Below are 22,216 nucleotides of genomic sequence, written 5' to 3' on the forward strand. Positions count from 1 at the left end.
ATAAAAATGCATACTTTGCTACCTAAGATTTCACACATAAATGTGCTCATCGGTTCATATACTTTCATACCCACCATCTCATTCATTCTCATTTCCATCTCAAAATAAGTACTCACAATTAAAGGAAACATCTAAAAATAAAAAATGCATAATATGTCATAACAACAGAATTATAAATGTGAAAACACTCCGTAAATTAAGTCAAACACCCACTCACCTTTCTCATAAAAACAAGTCTAGCCATTAAAACCCCTTCACCACTTAGCCTCACCGTGAGTCTTGACTTCTAACATAGCCAATAGAGTGAAGATAGGTTCCCAATTATACCCTTAAAACAACCCTATTGAATTCCTATTTATGCCCCTAAACAAATCATGAAGTATAGATTTAGTAAGCACCACGGGTGGATGGTGCCCCTCTGGCAGGTGCCACGGGAGGATGAAATAGTAGATCAAGGTTATGAGATTTTTTTTCACTAGTTGATCCCTCTAGTGGGTGTGGATCCACCAGTGGAGATTGATTGGTGAGGCCTTGAGGGTGAGGTCTTTGCCAGATTTCATGCTCAGGGTATTTTGACCCTTTTGGGTTCCTATAGTCTGGTGAGATACTACACAATTAATGAGAATACACCAAATGCTTAATTTGAACCCATTTAGGTGGGTTTTCACCATTTTAGGGTTAGAATCTAGGTTTAATTTGCATGTAAGGGAAACATGCACATTTGGGCTTACTCATTAACATGGATTATGTTAGGTTAGTTGAATCTTAGTTGAACCTAAAAATCTCAACTCTAACCAAAGGTTTACTAAAATAAAACTGAAAGAGAAATAGATAAGAGTATGTAATAAAACTCACCTACCTTAGGTATGTGGTTGTATAGGTAGTAGAAGCTCCCAATCCTTAAGTTCTTTATCTTCTTCTTCCTTTCTTTCATTCTTCTTCTTTCCTCTTCTCTTCGACATGAAGAAATGAATAAGGCTTGGGCATTATATGGATGTGCCCATGTAACTAAGGCATGTTTGCCTAAATAATTAGTTTCCCATGAAATGCATTAACTTCTCAATTGACCCATCTAGACCCACACCTATAACTTGCTTGATTAGATCTCTCACAGCAAAATCCCCCATTCAATTTGTAGATTGGATAGATGGGTAGAGGGATTTCTGTTAGGGTATCCCCAACCTAGCCTAGGTCAAGAATGAGGTAGGAGAGAGAGGCAATTATCTAGAAGACAAACAAATGGGGTGAGCTTCCACGAAGCCTAGTGAGGGGTGGACATGCATAAACAATTATAAATAAAACAATAAAGATTAACAAAATAAAATGAATACACTTATGATGCAACATAATGGAACAACAAAGATTAAATGAGTACAATTATGATCTGGATTATTATCCCATAAGTCAATCCACTAAACTAATTAAAACTAGGGTTTGGGTGCTACTGGAACATAGGGGATATCCTTGGTTCCGGAATCCTCCATATCAATCACTCAACGATATATACTAGTTGCGAGTCAGAAGCCTATAGGTCCCAGAATCCAACACATCGATCACTCGTTTTGTGGGATAACTAGTACCTCACTGCCTACTATAAGGATGTGAATTTGTAACCGAAACTGTTTTTCGAAATCGAACCGATCTATTTGCATCGAAACCGTAAAACCATTTAGTAAATGGTGCGGTTATGGTTTCATGTTTCAGGCCGATTAGCCAAATGGGTTGGGTTAGTTTTAACCGCGAAACCCGTTGGTTTCAAATCAAATTGAAACCATTTAAATCGAACCGTTTAAACCGATCTGATTAATTCGTATAGCAATTAAATAAAGCAGGGGCAGAATTGGTATGTCACTTCCAAAAATATAACCCTATGTAAAAGCGATTGGAATGAAATGGATTTGAGATGTCTCGTGTTCCCTACTTCCCTTTTCATGGTTTGAACCCCTAGTTTTCTCAATCAGGTACGTACGATTAATCTATTAGTTACAAAATAACCAAACAATCTTCATTCAATTCTTCCCATCTTCTTTCTTCTTCTTCCCTTACTCTAATCTAAGGATATGATGATGCATTCATCTCTTTCATTTGCATGGCCTTGAGAATTAGGAACGTAGGTTTATGGGTTTATAAGGGAATGCTCGGGGAGATGAAAAGGATCCTGGGTTATAAATCGAGTGACATTGGAGAATGGCCATGCAAAGAAATAGCACTAGATTATCAAATTAAGACATACCATCATCAATATAGAATCTCTTATTTGTGGTTGCCAATTATTTTTGAATAAACTTATGATCTTCAGTTTAGAGATGGTTGCAAGTTATAACAAACTGATTGTGAATCGTTTTATAAATCGTATAGAATAAACTGAAACTGAAACCATTTAAAACCGTGAAACCGACACCGTTTAGAAACCGTGGAAATCGAAATTATTTACTAAACGATCACAGTTTCAGAAAGTGGAACCGTTTAGTAAATGGTGCGATTATAGTTTTAATCAAATAAATGTGAACTAAACTAATCCGCACTGTTTGAACCGCAACCGAACCAATTAACACCCTTAGCCTACTAGCAAGGGGTGTATCATCTGGGTTATTTTCCTAGTCAACAGATTTTAAGTCTATATTGAGTTTTAGTGCTACTATAACATAGGGGATATCCATGGTCCTAGAATCCTACACATCAGTCACCCGGCAATATACGCTAGTTGCAAGTCAGGAGCCTGCAGGTCCCAGAATCCAACACATCGGTCACCCTGTAAACCCCTGATGAATAATCCCCCCTACAGCACGGTCTCGAAATCCTGAACATTGGTCACCCATGATATAGGACAACCATGGTCTCAAAATCCAACACATCGAGCACCCATGATGTGGGATAGCCAATACCTCACCCCTATTGGCAAGGGGTTTAGCACTTGGTTTAATTTCCTAGCCAACAGATCCTAAGTCTATGTTGGGTTTTAGTACTACTGCAATATAGGTGATATCCCTAGTCATGAATGTACGTTATCGGTCCCTGAGGATCAAGCTAGTTGCAAGTCAGGAGTATACCGGTCCCTATATGGCTACTTTGGTACCTGGTAAGCCCCTATTAATAATCCTCCATACATACCACATCACCAAATCAAACATCGTGTGATGGATTTGTCTTAACGCTGATACCCCCCACCTCTATCACCAAAAATTGTCCCCAACCTCGATCCTTAGATCGGGCTACCACTAGCTTAGGATCAAGGATAATGATGTTAACAATACAACCTTCAAATCTCGATACGGACACTACGAGTTCTTGATGATGTCATTTGGATTGACCAATGCACCAGTTGCATTTTTGGATTTGATGAATCGGGTATTCCAAGATGTCTTGGATAAGTTTGTGATTGTGTTCATTGATGACATCTTGGTATATTCTAAGAGTGCAGAGGAACATGTTGTTCACCTAAGACTGGTATTGCAACGTCTGAGAGAGAAACAACTCTACGCCAAATTCAGCAAGTGTGAGTTCTGGCTTTCAAGTTGCATTCCTAGGCCACATTATCTCAAATAAGGGTATAGAGGTTGACCTAGAAAAGGTCAAGGTAGTGCTAGAGTGGGACACTCCCAAGAATGTGACAGACATTCGTAGTTTTTTAGGATTGGCCAGATACTACAGGAGATTTATTGAGAACTTCTCCTGCATTTCTACACCAATGACCTGACTCACACAAAAGGGTATGAAATTTGAGTGGTCCAATGCTTGTGAAAAAAGTTTCAGAGAACTGAGGCAAAAGTTGGTATCAGCTCCAATCTTGACTATTCCAACCAGTACAGGTGGTATGGTCGTGTATAGTGATGCCTCAAAACTGGGATTGGGCTGTATGTTAATGCAACATGGAAAGGCCATTGCTTATGCATCCCGTCAGTTGAAGGAATATAAGAAGGACTACCCTACCCATAACTTAGAGCTGGCTGCTGTGATTTTTGCCTTGAAGATTTGGTAACACTACTTATATGGTGAGAAGAGTGAGATATACAGTGACCACAAGAGCCTCAAGTACTTCTTCACCCAGAAGGAGCTCAACATGAGGCAGAGATGTTGGTTGTAATTGATGAGGGATTATGACTATACTATCCACTACCACCTAGGAAAGGCTAATATGGTAGCTGATGCACTTAGTCGGGAAATCTCAGGCACTGACTCTTACATCACTGACCACCAATGAGCATCTCATCAAAGAGGCTAGGAAACTGGATTTGGAGTCACTAGTTGAAGGTGTCACCTTGTCACTATCGGCATTAGTGGTGCAACCTAGCTTAGTGGATAGGATTACTGTAGCCCAGGTTACTGATGCAGAGTTGTAGAAATTTATAGCAGACTGCAAAGAAGGGAAACAAAAGGACTCGAATTTCTCCTTGACCAAAGGGGGAATTCTTAAGTTCAAGGGAAGGTTGTGTGTGCCCAGTGATGGTGACTTGAGAGATACTATCTTGAGAGAGGCACATAATTCTCTTTAATCCATTCACCCCGAAAATACCAAAATGTACAAGGACCTAAAGGCTTCCTACTAGTGGAAAGGGATGGAAAATGATGTAGCCAAATATGTGTCTAGGTGCCTCAGTTGCTAGCAAGTCAAGAAAGAGAGACAGAGACCCCATATTTTACTACAATCACTACTTATTCCGAAGTGGAAATGAGAGAACATTACTATGGACTTCGTCACAGGTTTGCACCACACCAGCAAGGGTATGGATGCCATTTGGGTAGTGGTTGACCGCTTGACAAAGCAGTTCACTTCATTCGAATCAAAGTAACTTTCTCCATTGAAAAGTTGGCCAAGTTGTATATTGATAACATCATCCAGCTGCATGGTGTACTAGTTAGTATTATCATATTTCCCAAGTGAAAGGAGTTATGTAGTTTGGCAAGAAGGGAAAACTAAGCCCTAGATTTATGGGAACATATGATGTGCTAAAAAGGATAGGACTACTAGTCTACAGGGTAGTTCTACCACCAGAGTTGAAGGGTACACATAATGTCTTCCATGTTTCGATGCTGAGGAAGTACATCCCCGAGCCAACTCATGTCCTGACTTATATACCCCACAAGTTAGACAAAGATCTTGCATACATAGAGTATCCTCAGAAGGTTGTTGACCAGAAGGACCACATCCTCCGCAATCGTTTCATTTCCTTCATCAAAGTGAAATGGATGAATCACCCAGAACAAGAAGCATCCTAGGAGTGAGAAGATGAAATGAAGAAGCAGTACTCCGGTTTGTTTAACTTACCAGGTACATTCAATTTTGAGGAAGAAATTCTTGTAAGGTGGGGGGAATGTTACCCCCGTGTCCTAACCCGGTAAAATCTGAACTGATGTGATAGGTCTCGGCAGCTCATTACCAAAGAGGGAAGAACGATCCTACTTGTTGGACCATCTCATGCCTATCTAATTGGAGGGGATTCAAGCCTTTCGACCCCAGGTGGTAAGTGACTCGACACCTCCCTAACCGAGTCCCGACATATATTATAATTGTCGGAGGACCATGCACATGACCTAGGGCAACCCCCTATGGACTGGCCAAGAGGAAACCACAAGTAGTCAAGGCACATCACTACCTTGACCACTAGAGACAAGGCCACCTGAAAGCAGTCAAGGAACAACACCCCCTATGGAATGACCAAGAGAGGTGCATGTATACGTACAGGTACATGTCGTATGCCAATGGGTGTTCATGAATCATTGTACAGGTACGTATGGATCCTTTCATGTGTACACATGGGTAACTATACGTATGGGTCCTTTCATGTATACAATGGAATTTGAATTTGAAATAAAAAAATTCAAATTAGAATATTGTGAAAAAAGACACATCTCTTGACCCACACTCGTACCCCGACCTCAACCTCGACCTCGACCATAGCCACGACCTGGCTTGGCTCAAGTCAGCGTGCGCAATTCAAAATTACCCCAGGAGACCCCACACACAAGTGAGAAGGGAGATTTCCACTCCAAAGGGCTTGCACCCTTAAGAAATGATCCTACTTATATATACCTCACTCCTTTCATCCAAAACCAATGTGGGACTAAACTTCAAAAAGTTACTTTAGCTCCTTTGCAAGTTGTCCTTACTTGTGTAAAAACTTATTTCAAAAAGAAAAGGGGGGGGGGAGATTTTATATTTTTTGAAACTTTAAAAATATACTAAAGTAACATTTTAAATTTATAATATAGAATCCAACAATCGTAATACACACCCTCTCATTCAATGTAATCTTTAGCGAATAGTCTAGGCTTGAATCGTTCCACATTCCCATTAACACATTTCTTCATTTTGTAGATCCATTTTGCACCTAAGAGGTCAAATACCCTCAAATGGTTCCACTAGGGTCCAGACTTCATTGGTATGCATAGAATATATCTCAGCTTTCATAGCTTCAAGCCATCTATTTATATCTACATCTCTTATAGCCTCCTGATAGGCCTCAGACTCAAATCCAAAAATCAATGACCATGTAGAACTCTTTTAAACTATTCAAATCCTAACCTTAAAGACTTCAATAGTCTTGAAAATATTTGAAGCAAAGTATAAACACCCAAAGTATTCTATTGTTCTCAGGTTGACATTGAGAATGGGTGAATTAAGGTCACAATTTTTTCCCAATTTGTTCTCGGGTACTCTTTCTTGTACTCCCATGATGTCCCCTTAATGTTGGCACTTACAATTGGCACTCATAACTGCGCACACTCTAGCACTCACTGTAAGGATAATGGTCGTTTCGGATCCAGCCCTCTCTTAGGCATCCGAGGACACCATCGCATCCTCGCTCAAAGACACATGGGGCCTATTTCACAGAGGTTCTATCTCTTAAGGGTTTTCTAAAAGGAATATTAGTGATTGACAAATATTAGGAATTAAGAAACATGAAATTTGGAGTCGCCACCTTGGGTTAGGACCTAAGACCCGATGGGTGAGCCCGATCCATAAGGAAAGGGCTTAAAAGTTAGTTTGGTCTAGAGATAAGGGTAAGTGTCAGGTTACGAAGTTGGGAAGGTTTTAGGCACCCACTCTACCTGATTGAACTGGTCGATCTTCCTACTAAATGATTAAAAAACATACATTCTTCCTAATTAATCCTATCATATGTATGGCTAAATTGTTGTTACACTACTATGTACATTACCACATATGAATTAAAAACCTACATTTTACCTACTGAGTTGAGAGGTTATACCTATGCTCGGCCCCTATTTCAGGTCAAGAGAGGTCGAACCCTATTATCACACCCTACCTTCATTAAGGTAAAGGCATGTGACTAGGATACATTCCTACATCCTAACTGACCACCCAGGATCATAATGCAGTACTTTGATATTCACAATTAATTATAAGATTACTAAATTAAGGAGCAAAGGAATAAAAATACAATTGCACTTGTAAATCTATAAACCGGTGATTCTAATGATATCATATATACACAAAATGAATTCAATACATGTAATTCACTTTATACATATACATTAGATACAAGAGATTAAATATTTAAATACACAAAATATACAAAAGCAGTTCAAGGATCACATCATCCTCATCAAGGTGCACAGTAAGCACAATCATCACAAGTACAATTGGGGTCATGCTCCTCAAGCTTTAGCATCCACGAGTTATCAGCTACCAGTAGTCACCACCAAGCTGCCTGAGTCAACATTTAAAAGAAAACAACAATGTGGGGTGAGCTTCACTAAACATAGTGACTGTTGGGGAGTATGCAAGTATACACAATAAAAAATAAAGTAGTGTATAATCCATTCTCAATAAACATGAATGCAGTGTATGGAGTTCATTTTATTTAGTAATCTATACAACAAAAATAAGTATGAATGTATAAGTGCTACTGCAACGCATAGGTAGTATCTCTTGTCCTGGATTGCACTATCAGTCATCCAGCGATACAAATCCTAGTTGCTGTTGGAAGCCTGTCAGTCCTAGAATGCGTCGTTTGGTCTCCTAGCAAACCTTTGTTAACCCCTTCTTAGTGCCACTATCCCGAAACTCAAACATCGATCACCCAGACTCTCTCAGACTCCGACAACAATCACACCGTACCGTAGACGTGGTATTCTGGAAAGGTTCGTTGGACCTGTCACAATAGGTTATCCAATACCTTACCCTTGTTGGCAAGGGGTTGTAGCATTGGGTCATTTATTCTCAACCATATGCTTAGTACATAATATGCATAATTCAATAGTAATCAAATGAAGGAACAATGTGTCAGAATCCTCCTTTGGCCACACCGTGTTCCTTTTCCAACACCTCATATAGTTCACTTATACTTTCATACCCACCATCTCATTCATTCTCATTTCCATCTCAAAATAAGTAATCACAATTAAAAGACACATTTAAAAATAAAAAATGCACAATATGTCATAATCACAGAATTATAAATGTGAAAACACTCCGTAAATTAAGTCAATCAGCCACCCACCTTTCTCATAAAAAAAGTCTTGCTATTAAAACCCTTCACCGCATAGCCTCACCACGAGTCTCAACTTCTAATCTAGCCAGTAGGGTGAAGATAGGTTGTCAATTATACCCTTAAAACATCCCTATTGAATTCCTGTTTATGCCCCAAAACAAATCTTGAAGTACAGATTCAGTAAGCACCACGGGTGGATGGTGCCCCTCCAGTGGGTGCCATATGAAATAGTAGCTTAAGGTTATGAGATTTTGTTCACCAGTCGATCCCTCCGGCGGGTGTGGATCCACCAGTGGAGATTGATTGGTGAGGCCTTAAGGGTGAGGTCTCTGCCCAGATTTCATGGTCAGGGTATTTTGACCCTTTTGGGTTCCTATAGTCTGGTGAGATACTACATAATTAATAAGAATATTCCAAATGCTTAGTTTGAACCCATTTAGGTGGGTTTTCACCATTTTAAGGTTAGAATCTAGGTTTTAATTTGCATGTAATGGAAACATGCACATTTGGGCTTTCTCATTAACATGGATTATGTTAGGTTAGTTGAATCTTAGCTGAATCTAAAAATATTAACTCTAACCAAAGGTTTATTAGAATAAAATTGAACAAGAAATAGATAGAGTATGTAAGAAAACTCACCTACTTTAGGTATTGTGAGGGTAGCGGCCAGAATTTCTTCTCTTTTCCCCTTCGTGGGAGGGGACAAAGGACTTGCATTCAATCCTCTCTCCTCTCTTTCTCTTTCTAGAGGATGGGTGTTTTATGTGTGTGCTTCTGCGGGCCCCGCACCATCGTACTGCCACTTGGAGATACGTGGGGCCTATTTTGCAAGTGTGTGGGGGCCGTCATTGAGACAAGTATTTGATGATGGTCCAATACAGGGGATTGGGATCATACAAAAGGAGTTTGGAGTCGCCACCTAGGATTATGGGCCTAGGACCTGGGGGTGGGCCTAATTCCTAAGAAGAGGACCTGGAAGTTGGTTTGGTCCAGAGATTTAGGCTACATGTCAAGTTGTAGAATTAGGAAAGTATTAGGCATCCAATCTACCCGGTTTTCCTACTAGATGCTTAAGAACGAACATTTTCCATGATTATTCATATACATCATGCATGGCTAAGTTATCACACATATATACTTTAACAGAATTTAATTACTTATGTACACTAAAACAAGGTCAGTAAAAAGGTCTACATTATGATAATTTGGGTGAGAGAAATTATACCTGATTAGTCCTGTTTCGGGTCAAGAAGGTTAGAACCCCTGGATGGAGCGGATACAAACTTTCCTGTAGATTCTCCAGCTCAGGGGAAGATGGTTTTGACCTCCAACCTCCTTTCTCGAGAGATGTTGACTATAGTGATATTGGGGCAGAGTTCTGGCTAGGAAAGGTTACTTTTGGATTTGAGTTTCAGCAGAGCTTCAGCTAGGGAAGACTACTTTTGGGCTTGGGCTGAGGTGGCACTCTGACAAAGCTTCCACTGGGGATAGGCTATAGGAGGGCTAGGATGAGGTGGCACTCCGACAAAGCTTCTACTAGGGATAGGCTATGGGAGGGCTAGGTTGGTTGAGGTGGCACTCCGGCAAAGCTTCCTCTAGGGATAGGCTATGGGAGATGATGTGGTACTCTGACAAAGCTTCTGCTAGGGATAGGCAATGGGAGGACTAGGCTGAGATGGCATTTTGGTAGAGCTTCTGCTAGGGATATGTTATGGGAGGGCTAGGCTAAGGTGTCACTCCAGCAGAGCTTCCACTAGGGATAGGCTATGGGAGGGCTTAGGAGGCTTAGGAAGGCTTGAGGAGAACTTTGAAGAAATTCGAAGATCTTCCAAGAACTCCAAAGGAATTGGGAACAACTTCGAAGGGGAGGGAGAGAGGGGTAGAGTTTATCCTACAAAGGGGTTCACCAAATGGCTCAAGGGTGAAATTTCAAGGAGAGGGGGTATTTATAGGTTTCTTGGACCAATGGGGTGTAAAAAGGGGGTTTTCCACCAATGGGGTGAAAAAGGTAACTTTTTTTGCCAATGAGGTGTAGCAATGTAGGATACACAAGCAGGGTGGCATGGGATACACAAGTGAGTGAAGAGAAGAGCTCAAAATTCGATCGCCGGAGCAGGGCCGTCAGAGCGTGGCCGTCGATGCATGGAGTTGGGCCACCGGCCACCGGCTATAGGCAACATTTGAATGGGATTAGTTAGTACATCACCCCTACTGACAAGGTGGTTATAGCACCCGAGTTGTGATACCTAACCCATATTCAATTCTAAATGGTGTTGTCCATCCACTATCCAGTATACACAAATATCATATACATCAGGCCCACGGTGCCAGAACTCACCCTTCGGCCCACCCGTGCCCATCTTACCTTTCTTACTTCCACAGTCCACATAGTAACCATAACCCATATCATATCACATTCACAAAGTTACGACAGTAAGACAAGATATATTAAGCATTCATCACATATGTGTGTCATGCAAAATATATAAAAAATGCATAAACACTTTGTAAACTAAAGGCAACACCCATTCACCTTATATCCTGAATCACGGATACGATAAATTCCTAGAATCAATCTCTATATCCTCACTGGTGATTTAAGTTTCTAACAATAATGTACTTTATGATGTCAATAAATACAATAGCCAGCCCTATATATAGGCTTACTGTTAAAGCCGAACTATATTTTGATAACCATAATCTAGACTATTTCTAAACCTCAAAACACCCTTAAGATACCTCACCCTCATAGGGCCAAAGACATGTAGGATGTATATAACATGTCCCACAAGAGGGCAAGGTACCAACAACAAAGACAAAAACAATATGAGGTTGCAAATGCTCCATCGGTAGGTGGGTAGCAGGGCCACTGGCTGCCGTTGGCACCCACCGGTGCATATGTGTATAATTTTCCTATTCTGCCAATCTGCCAGCTGAACACATAGAACCTTGGTTGTGCACAAGGCCAAGGGCCATTGCCCATGGCAACATAAGGGTAATTCCTTAATCCTCTAGAATTAAATACACTTCACCCAACATTCCCATTCAAAGAGCTAAACCTCAGCCCAACCAATTCCCAACCTTTTCTAGAATTTAGGCAACTTGGAGTTGCTAGATTGAGGATTGAGAATTTCCTAATTTAGCTATCGGAAATCATTATGAGTTACCGTACAACCTCAACTAAGCTTTTAGAGAAGAATTATAAAGGGATCGTGTCCCATATGGAGTAATTAACTCAATTTAGCTCTAATAATAATAACTCACATATGCACTTCACTCAATTAGGGGTTTTCCCATTCAAAATTTCACTCATATGAAGCTGCTAGGATGAAAGGACCATGGTCTCACCTTGCTTCAGATCCAATGGAGCTCAATTGAGGAAATTTACATGCTACAAGGAAGAAATTATATAATTCTCTCTCAATTTCCCAATAAATACAGCAATAGCATATATATGCACCTAAATTTTGAAATTCCTTGCATGCATACTGCTATTGCTAATTTTGACCTACAAAAGATGAGGTGGGCGAGGCACCGGAGTCTGTTGGTGCAAAAACCCTCTGATGCTTAAGTCAGAATGGCAACAGGTAATTTTTTAGTACCAGTCTTAATCAAACAAATGAAAAAGTCCCAGGTTACCTGTTTCTCTTTCATTTTTATAGACATGCAGGCTGGGCTACTCATTGTCTATCATGTTGTCACTAGAGTCCATCCAGGCCATGACTCCTTGAATCCTGTGAAGAATATTCTTGATTCCATAGAAGATCTCGAGGAATATTCTTCCCTTCCATGAGCGCCATGGGTTTTAGGAATAAAGGTTGTTCCGAGTTTGGGGGCGACAGGACTCTTATCTGTGAGTATCAAGGGTCGTGGTTCCTACAAACTAGGGTCGAGCATCCACGTTCCCTCGGATGGGTATCATAGTGGGCCATGATAATGGCCCAACCAAGACCATCTGAAGAGCCTAGTCGAAAGTAGGACAAGGCAAGTGCTCAACCAAAGGCAAGCCAAGCACTTGCCTCGGCCTACCCCTGGCCAAGGCAAGTGCTCGGCTAAGAGTAGGCCGAGGCAATCTGGATGCCTTTGGGCAAGCTTAGTGTAGGCCGAGGTCGAGGCTCAGCCATAGATAGGCCGATGTGTGGGCTCAGCCACGGGCAGGCCAAAGCAGTAGCCCGACCTAAATTAGGTCAAGGTAAGAGCTCAGACACGGGCAAGCCAAGGTAGTAGCTTGGCCTAAATTAGGTCAAGGTAAGAGCTCAGCCACTGGAGGCCAGTGCCGAAGAGGTGATCACGTCTTACCTCAACACTAGCCCCCGCTCTAGAGGATCGGGTCAGACCTCCAAAGCATTCTCAGGTTAAGAGTTATGCCATTAATGCTCATAAGTCATACGTCACCTTTTTTGGTGCTAAACACATTGTTTTCGATGCCTAGAACTAGCACGTGTTTTCACCTCGGGAAGGCGAAATGTCCATGAATCATAGCCATCATTCTTGATCGATCTGGGCCACTCGTTCCACCACTTTTCCTCCTTGTAAATAGGCATCCTTCTCCCTAAATATTTCATTCATTTAATTTGGAAAGTTCAGTTGGCTCGATGTCTTCTGAAGTATTAGTTCGGCACGGTTTTCTACGTAGTTCTGGCCCAGCTCAGCATTCATCACTGATCAGTAAGTTTTAAAATTGTGGTTATGACTCGTTCTACCTATGCTCTCCCTCCTGGCTCCCTTAGCAAAGATCTCCCTAGACAAGGTGTGGGGACCTTCGGCATTGTTATGCCAGATCAATCACCTCCTTTGGCTATGGTAAGGCCTATGGGAGGTTAAACAATTCATCCTGAACCTCCGCTGATGGCCACCTCCTCTGGTGAAAGTTCTTTTAGCAGTTCTAGCTTAGGTAGTAGTTTTGAGTCCGAGTCTGCTAAGATTTCCATGGTGGTAGGTGGCCATGTTAGGGTAGACCCTAAGGAAGAACCTTCGAGCAAGCCCCCTGAGGCGACTGTGAGGGATGCCCTTGCTATTGTGGCAGGCAGTGTCGAAGCTTCTGATGAAGGGGAAGTAGAGGGCTCTGAGGGGGAAGGCTCGACGTCTTCCTTTGATGAGAAGAGGGTCGTGGTGACCATTAGTGTCATGATGATCAAGGCCTTGAACTTGATAAGGCGTCAATTTAGGATTCTTGACTTTGTAGTGATAGTGTCCCCAAAGAGGGAGAATCGGTGGACATTTTCGGGGTAGAGGTGGTGCTATATGACATAGCATTCCAATGCGGCCTTCGGATTCCCATCCCCGAGCTAGTCTACTCAGCCTTGGACTTATAGGGAATCTCCCCTAGTCAACTGATGCCGAACTCCTAGTGGATTTTATTTAGCTTTGGGGTTTTGTATCAAAGATTTGGCAAGATGCATGTTTGGACGCATTTCGTCGGTTCTTCATTTTGAAGAGGCACCGCTTCGGGTGGTATTATTTTACCCATAGGAACAGAGATGGGTCGTATGGGAACCTGCAGATGTTTACCCATATGCCTTCGCCGGTGAAGAACTAGAAAGACTAGTTCTTTTATGTGGCGATGCCCGGGAATCCCTTTAAGGGGCATTTGACGAGACCAAGTCTCAAGAAGTTGAACCGAGCCCCCACCCTCTGTGATGATGACATCTAAACTGTCCAAATGTGTTTGGATGGGGAAGTGGTGGACTCCTGCCAGTTGCTGGATGAGGATTTACTCCGAGAGTGGGAGCTTAGTAAAGTCCCAAAGGAGGGTGAGGATCTAGCCGAACTAAGGTCTCCCTTTTGTGCTTAGTCGTTGCTATTCTTTTTCTAATATTGGGCTCGGTATATCTTTTTGTAGTGGTGGATGTAGCGATTGATCTCCGGTAGTTCACCGCGGTGGTGGTTCAGGCTAGGAAAGTGCAAGCAACAGAGCAAGTGGCTAAGAGGGCCGCAGAGAAAGGGAAAGGGGTTCCTGGCACTTCCGGTGCTGCCAGTGGGGGCAAGGCCGCCCCAAATGTTGTTGGGGCAGTAGGACTATCCCCATCATGATTGAGCCAAAGAACGAAACAGGGAAGAGTCCTTCGGTCAAGGTTCTGGCTCAGCACGGTGGGTCGAACAAAGTGAAGGACATGATGGCTCCCCCTCCCCCCATAGGTACCAAGGGGCCGAACCTGGCCAAAGCGTCCACTCAAGTGTCAATCCAGCCCCCTATGGGGAGCGGGATGATAAAAAAAGGCATCGGGAGGAGCCCTCCCTAGGCCATGTTGACGCAGGGGGTAGACCTAAGCCAATCAGCCTATTGAGGGCTCCTGGGATCGGGCAACGGGCCATGCCTCCAGCATGGGACTTGCTAGAGGAGAGCTCCACCATTTTGAATCTTCCAGATGCTCAGGTCTGGGGCCAAAGAGGCCACCTGTGACACGATATGGACAGCGTGAGAGGGTATGCCAACTTGTACTTTAAGTAGAATGTCTATCACCATATCTGTGATGTAAGGTTCCAAGCCCCTCCTTTCCTTTCCTATTGGTTGGGTTATTTCTGACTTTGGCCTATGAGCAAGGGTTCAATTGGTCGATAAAGGCCGCAAGCAAATTTAAGCAGATGGTGCATACCCGAATGAAGGTTGAGGAGGAGACTACCCAGATCCTAGGGGAGCTGATCAAGGCTACAAGTCAGCTTGAGACGACTAGCATGAAGGCCCGTACTGAGGAGAATTGGGCTGAAGTCACCGAGAACAGGGCAGGTGACCTAGAGGCAAAGGTGGCTCAGCAACTCCAGGTGAATAGAAACCTAGTGAAAGCCAAGGAGGCGCTTCAAGCGGAGGTTGCTAAGGCCCAGGATGGGCTAAGGAAGCTGCAGGAGGTGCAAGTTGCTCAAGTTAAGGCTCTGGAGGAAAGGCACCAAGCTGAGCTAAAACTTGCTAAAGAAAAGGCCATAGAGAGGTACTTAACTTCTCTGGAGGGCTAAGCATGGCTGATCAGTGTGAACACTGCTTCTTTTAACACTGGTTCGGATATTGCAATCAACTTCATGCTTGGCAAGTTTCCTTCACTCGATGTTAATGATTACAAGCACTACGTTCCTCCTCCTCTCGAGTTTTTAGTGCAGCCTTTGGGTCTGGATGACTCCAGGAAGAAGTAAAATAGGAACCTGTTGTCAAGGTCACCGATCTGAAGAAAGATGGTCCCATGGCTTGATGTCAGCCTGTTTCTCTTCCTTTTCTCTTTTCTCATTTTGGGGCATAAGGATGCCCGTGTAAACAGTTTGTTCTAGGAATCTCTTTCTATATTTCTTTTTGTTGGCGCATTGTACTTGGTTAAAAAAACTTTGTTTATATAGCCTTCTACTCTATTCTTTTATACTCTATTTGTTTTGATTGAATGGTGAATCTTTATTTTTCTAGGACTTCAATGATCTATGTATAAGGTAGGCATCCTAGTCGAGCCTTCATTTCCCCCGAGCCTAGGATCATACCTTTAGCAAAGGTAGATGTTAGCCTCTAGTGTACGAGCCAAGGTCAAAATTGGAGCTGAGGTCGAAATTGGGGCCGAGCCGATGTTGCCCCTACTGTTCGAGCCAAAGTCGTGGCTTTGGCAGAGGTAATACTGTTCTTGCTTGGAGAGAGGTATGTGCACGTGCACGACCTAGCCTGGCCCATCTCTTTGGACTGAGCCGAGGTCGTTCCTTGGTCTAAGGTTGCACCTGCTTTCCTTTGGTGGGGGCGGGTACTGCACGTTTGCTTTTGAGAATGAGGGCAGCTCTACCTTAACATTTTGCCTTAGGGATTTTTTTGCATTTGCCTCAAAGGTAAGGGCTTCCACGTATTTGCCTTAAAGGTAAGGGCTTACACATATTTGGCTTAAAGATATGGGTTTGCATGTATTTGCCTTAAAGATAAGGGCTTGCAGGTAAGTACCTTAAAGATAAGGGTTTGCATGTGTTTGCCTTAAAGATAAGGTCTTACGGAATTTTCCTTGAAAATAAGGGCTTTTATCATGGATGGGGGGAGGCGGGCTCAAGTTTGCGATCGTGTTCTTCATTAGATACTCTGATGCTCAAAGATAATTAGAGACAACAACAATTAAAAAGGGCACTTGCTCCATAGAAAATGACCGATCTGTTGCTACTAGCAGTGTTGAAAATAAATACTTGCAGATAACTGCTTGGAAGAGTCAAGAGCTAAAAAAACATTAAGCTAAAAAGTGCCAAAACAATTGCTGGGAAATGCTACCAAAAATAAATATTGCATGAAATCCTTTGCTAAGAAGTAACTACTGAAGGAAATGCTACTAAGGATTAAGAGTTAAAGGCAAGTTGTGCTACTGATAAAACTTCTTGAGGTTTTCTACATTCCATACTCTCTGTATGACTCTAGAGACTATGTAGGGGCCCTCCCAATTTGTGCTAAGTTTGCCAACGTTTATGGGATCTGAGATTGTAGCTTTTTTAAGGACCAAGCCACCGACCGTAAAGCTTCACGCTTTTACTATTCTATTATGGAATTGCATTGTCCTTTGTTTGTATGCTTCATTCTGAAGTAAAGCTTCTTCATAGACTTTGTTAATAAAGTCGAGGTTAGCTCTCAGTCCATCCTCGTTGTGTGCTTCCTCGAAGGCTACTGCACGGAATAAGAACTGGGCGACTTCTACTGGTGCCAGGGCTTCCATCCCATATGCCAATATAAATGGTGTTTCTTTTGTTGGAGTCCTGGTTGTCGTCTTGTAAGACCATAGGACACTGAGTAATTGGTCTGGCCAATTCTCTTTCGCTCGGTCCAGCCTCTTTTTGATTCCTTTGAGTAGAGTTTGATTGGTCTTTTCTACTTGTCTATTCGTCTGCTGGTGTCCCACCTAGGTGTTGCGGAAGCTGATCCCATGCTCTTTGCAGAAACGCCTGAACTTCGAATTATCAAATTGTCTCCCATTATTAGCCAGTAGAATTTTGGGCATGCCAAAATGGTACATGACATCGTCTCGCATGAATTTTTCCACAGCTAGTTCTGTTATCTTTGCTAGGGTCGGGCGTCTACCCACTTGGTAAAGTAGTCGATTGGTACACTGAGGAATTTGACTCCACCTCTACCGTTTTTGAACTACCCAAGGATGTCAATTCCCCACATTGTGAATGGAATGGGGCATATGATCGAACTTAGTTTTGTTGTTGGGACATGGGGTATAGGAGTATATATGGCACTTGAAGCATCATTGCACGAACTGCATCACTTCTTGTTGCATTTTAGGCCAATAGAACCCCTAGCATAGTACTCTATATGCCAATGCTCGACCTCCCATGTGACTCTCGCAGATCCCTTTATGAACTTCCTTTAAAGCTTCGCCGGCTTGTTGTGGTTCCAAGCATTTTAACAATGGCCTTGAGATAGACCTTTTGTAGAGCGTTCACCTTGCATTGTGTAATTCGTGGCTCTTCGCTTCACTGTCCTTGCTTCGACTTGGTCCTCTAGAAGGTGGTAATCCCTTAAGTAACATATGATGGGGTCCATCCAGCTTATTGCTACAGCTTGTGTCTCATTGTTGCAAACCTCATTTTTTTTATACGCTGGCCTATCAAGCATCTTAAGGTACTATTGTTCCCAGATCGGCTCGTTCTACAACTGCCAATCTGGAGAGGGAATCGACTGAGGCATTATTTCCTCTTGGTACCTGGACCATTGTAAATGTTCTAAAACATGCAGTAAGAAATTTCACTTCTTGGAGGTATTTGAACATCCTTTCTTCCTTCGTTTCATATTGTCGATTAACTTGGTTCGCCACTAGCTACGAGTCGTTGTAAACCACCAATTCCTCCACCAATACAGATTTGGCTAGCCTCATTCTAGCTATCAAGTCTTCGTACTCCACCTCATTATTTGTTGCTAGGAACGTGAATCTTATTGCATACTGGATTGCAAAACCTTCAGGGCTTAGAAGAATGATGCCCTCTCCACTTCCTGAAGATTTGCTTGATCCATTTACATGTAACTTCCATTTTCGGTCCAGCCCGATGTCTTCCAATTCCTGATCTTCTTCTGTCAACGTGCACTCCACGATGAAGTCTGCCAATGCCTAGCCCTTGATTGCATTTCTCGATCGATATTCAATGTCGTGCTCACTTAACTCGATAGACCAGCTTACAAGGTGGCCAGAGACGCTCGGCCAATAAAGAACATTTTTCAATAGTTGGTCGATGAGTACAACTATTGTATGGACCTAGAAGTAGGGTCTGAGCTTTTGGGAAGCTTTTACCAGTGCAAATGCCAGCTTCTCAATTTTTGCATAAAAGGTTTCTGCCCCCAGGAGGTCATGGCTGACATAATAAATTGGGCTTTGGTGTTTCCCTTCTTCCTTCATGAGTGCTGCACTTACGGCCACAGGGGACATTGCCAGATAGATTTATAGTACTTCCACCCTGCTCGGGTTGGCCCAGCAGGGGCGGCTTGGACAAGTATGCCTTTATACTTTTGAATGCCTCATCGCACTCCTTTGTCCATTTGAACCTCTTGTTGTTCTTTATTCCTTTTAACATCTTGAAGAATGGTTGGCATTTGTTGCATGCTCGGGAGACGAAGCGGTTCAGAGCTACGATCTGCCTGTCAGTTTCTGAACTTCCCGTATGTTTCTTGGCGGCTACACTTCCTGTATTGCCTTGATCTTTGAAGGATTGGCTTTGATCCCTCTTTCTGAAACTGAAAATCCCAAGAATTTTTCGAAAGTCACTCCGAAGACGCACTTTGTGGGGTTTAGCTTCATTTGATTTTGGCGTAGGACTTCAAAGGCCTTTTTCAGGTCTATAACATGGCTATTACTCTTGCTACTTTTAACCGACATGTCATCGACATATACCTCCATATTTCGCCCCATTTTCTTTCGGAACATGAAGTTCACCATCCTCTGATAAGTGGCCCCTGCATTCTTCAGCCCAAAGGGCATTACTTTGTAGCAAAAATTCCCTTGCGCCATCAAGAACGCTGTTTTTTCTTCATCTTCCTTCTTTATCTTGTTCTGATTATATCCTGAGTATGCATCCATGAAGGTGAGCATCTCGTGGCCTATCATTGAATCTATCAGCATATCAATCTTTGGCAATAGGTGACAGTCCTTTGGGCAAGCTTTATTCAAGTCCGTGTAATCTATGCAGTTTTTCCATTTGCCATTTGACTTTGGTACCATCATGACATTCGCCAGCCAAGTGGTGATTTCCCTTCTAAACCCTGAGGTCAAGAGCTTCTCCACTTCTTCATTTATTATTGCCTGCCTTTCTGGGGTGAAATTTCTTGGTCTCTGTTAGAATGGTCTGAAGTTTGCTCCAATGTTGAGGCTGTGCTCTGCCACCTCCCTCAGGATTCCTGGCATGTCCAATGACTTCCATGCAAAGATATCTAGATTATCCTGGAGGAAACCCAGAATCTCTTTTTGATGCCCTTGACTTAGCAATGCTCCCATTTGTACCTTCTTGGTTGGCTTGGCTCGGCATAATGGTGTGGTTAGCAATCCCTCAACCGGCTTGGCTCGCTGCATCCTCTTTTCGTCTCTTGCATCTGCTACCTCTATAGGGCATGCCAAGCCTAGACAATGATTTTTTTGTGGCTTTGATGAAGTTTGCATAGCACTCCCTTGACTCGCACTGGCTTGACCTGCATTTCCCGATCCCGTTCTGTGTTGGGAACTTAACCTTCATATGTTTTGTGGAAATGACGGTGCCCATACTATTGAGTCCTAGATGGCCAATGATAGCATTGTATGGGGATGCAATCTTCACTACCATGAAATTTACCATTGTCGTGGTTGTCTTTGGGTCTTGTCCGATGGTTATCGACAGCTCTATAGTCCCTTCAATCTCCGAGGGTGACCCGGAGAATCCATATAATGGGTCACCAGCGGGTTTTAGCATGCCTGTCCCTAGACCAAGCTTTTGTAATGCTTCGTATGCCATAAGATCAACTGACACACCAATATCTACTAACACTCAGTGGAATGGGCAGTTGGCAACAACAAGATGGACAACAACCGCATCATCGTTAGGCCAATTCAGTCCTTCCAAATCAGAATTTGAGAAGGAAATCATTGGGTCCATCCAGACTATTTGTACAGGTTGTTCGGTGATGCATACGAAATGAGCATGAGCCTTCGCCTTCTGCACTAACTCTATAGTAGGACTGCCTAGAATAGTTAGGATGGCAGGTCTTGTGGGCCGATTAGCCTAGAGGTCACTACAATCAGTATCCTGCTCGGTTTTTCGTCGGCTTGATCCAACCTCATCTCAACTTTTTCACTGCTCACCAAACTTCTGCTTTAAGTATTTGTTCAAGTATCTTGCCTTGATGAGTTCATCAATTTCTCTTTTCAGGTCCTTACAATCTTCGATGTCATGCCTGTGATCCCTATGATACCTGTAATACCTGTTGGGATTCCTTTCCTCTGGTTTAGCAACCATTGTCCTGGGCCAGCGCAGGAACTTTTGATCCTGAATCTCTAACAGGATATTGATTCGAGTTCTGTCCAACTCGTACTTTTCTGGAGCCTCCCCTTGGTCCATTGGTTGTTCTAGTTTCATTTTCTTGTATTCCCGATCGTCCTGTTTTAGGCGTTGAGTCCTCTTCTTGTCTTTTTCTAGTTCAGATTTTTTAGTCATTCCTTTTGTTGCCATTACGTTATCCATATTGGCATATTGATTGCATCTCTATAGCAAGTCTTGTATTGTTCCTGGTAGGTGAAGGGCCAAAGGTCGCACTAGTTCTAGGTGTGTGATTCCGTTGCACAATGTATAGGCTACTCCCTCTGGTAGGTTTTTTACTTCCAAAGAGACCTTTGTGAGCTGAGCGAGGAAGTCTCTTATTGGTTCCACAGGCTTTTGTTTCATGCTCATCATGTTGCCAGGTGTCTAGTGTCACACCCCCGTTCTCACAGAATCGGGCAAGTGACCGGGTTAACACCGGTTAACCCAAACCTGCCAGGATCATGAGATACTGTATTCCACCACAGCATACACACAACTAATATAAACTCATCAGATCAGCGGAAGACTAAGTTTTACCTGTGAATAATCCCATAATACTTGATACCTGAATTATGATACCATAATTATATACATGTGGGCCCGAAGGCATGATATTTACACAAAAAGAATAAAATTCAAATATCAAGTACATAAGGAAATCCACCAAAACAATCAGAGTACACAGCTCGGCTCGGTATCAAGGCTAGAGCTCAGCTCGGTATCAAGGGTTGAGCCCAGCTCGGCATCACGTAATAGAGCTGCTCGGCCTCAAAAGTGCAGCTCATCTCGGCCTCAGACTTGCTGTCTCGCAGCACAACTCTCGCACGAGCAGTCAGTGTCGTGCTCTAACTCCTCAGGGGTCCACCAGTCCTTATCAGGAAACTCGACTGTGGGACCCACCCCATGCTCCTCAGATGTATGACCTGCAAAATCATCTAAAAAGGGGTGTACTCGTGGGATGAGCTCACTAGCTCAGTAAGTGGTAAGATGGACCACACAGCAGTCCACACATCACAACACATCATATGCACTACATGCCATGCTATACATTTTAAATCACATTCACCTAAGCAACATTACTAAGTCCTTGGTTTTAGTGCTACTACAACCACAGTGCACGTATACTCCGGGTACGCGCCGCGAACTCCCTCCCGCGATACGCCCATAGGGCTATCGGAGAAGGCCCACCGTGAGTACTCGGAAAAGTAAAGACAATTCCGTCCACCGACTCTCAACAGAAATGTAAATGACTGAAAATAAAGGTGCTGACTCCAGCAATTTAA

Source organism: Macadamia integrifolia, unplaced genomic scaffold, assembly GCF_013358625.1.
Source record: "Macadamia integrifolia cultivar HAES 741 unplaced genomic scaffold, SCU_Mint_v3 scaffold805, whole genome shotgun sequence".
NCBI lineage: Eukaryota > Viridiplantae > Streptophyta > Magnoliopsida > Proteales > Proteaceae > Macadamia > Macadamia integrifolia.